The following is a 507-nucleotide window of genomic DNA, read 5'->3' as shown; positions in this document are numbered from 1 at the left end:
CTCGCCCTAGTGCTGCGTCGCCCTCGCGCTGCGTCAGTTCTACACTCTTAACTCACCTTCTCATCCTAACACTTCAACTCCACAGTCTTAATACCTCAACTCCAAGCTCTCAACACCTGAACTCCATACCCTAACACCTCAACTGCATATCTTAACATCCCAACTCCACTCTTAAAACCTCAACTCTATAACTTAACACTTCAAGTCTACACTCTAAAACCTCAACTCCATATCTTCCCACTTCAACTCCACACTCTTAAAACCTCAACTCCATAACTTACTGTCTCAACTCCACACCCTTAAACCTCAACTTCACGTGCTAAAACCTCAATTTCATACCCTAACGCTTTAACATTATATCCTAACTAAATTCCTTACTGTAACACCATACAAGGTTCCAGGAGTTGACGGTATATCAACTGATTTATTTCAACAAACAGACGCTGCCCTGGATGTGCTCACTAAGTTGTGCCAGGAAATCTGGAGGACAGCCAGCTGGCCAACTGA

Source organism: Elephantulus edwardii, unplaced genomic scaffold, assembly GCF_000299155.1.
Source record: "Elephantulus edwardii isolate Elephantulus edwardi_28Jun2011 unplaced genomic scaffold, EleEdw1.0 scaffold00309, whole genome shotgun sequence".
In the NCBI taxonomy this organism is placed as follows: Eukaryota; Metazoa; Chordata; class Mammalia; order Macroscelidea; family Macroscelididae; genus Elephantulus; species Elephantulus edwardii.
Note: the sequence above shows the minus strand (reverse complement) of the source record.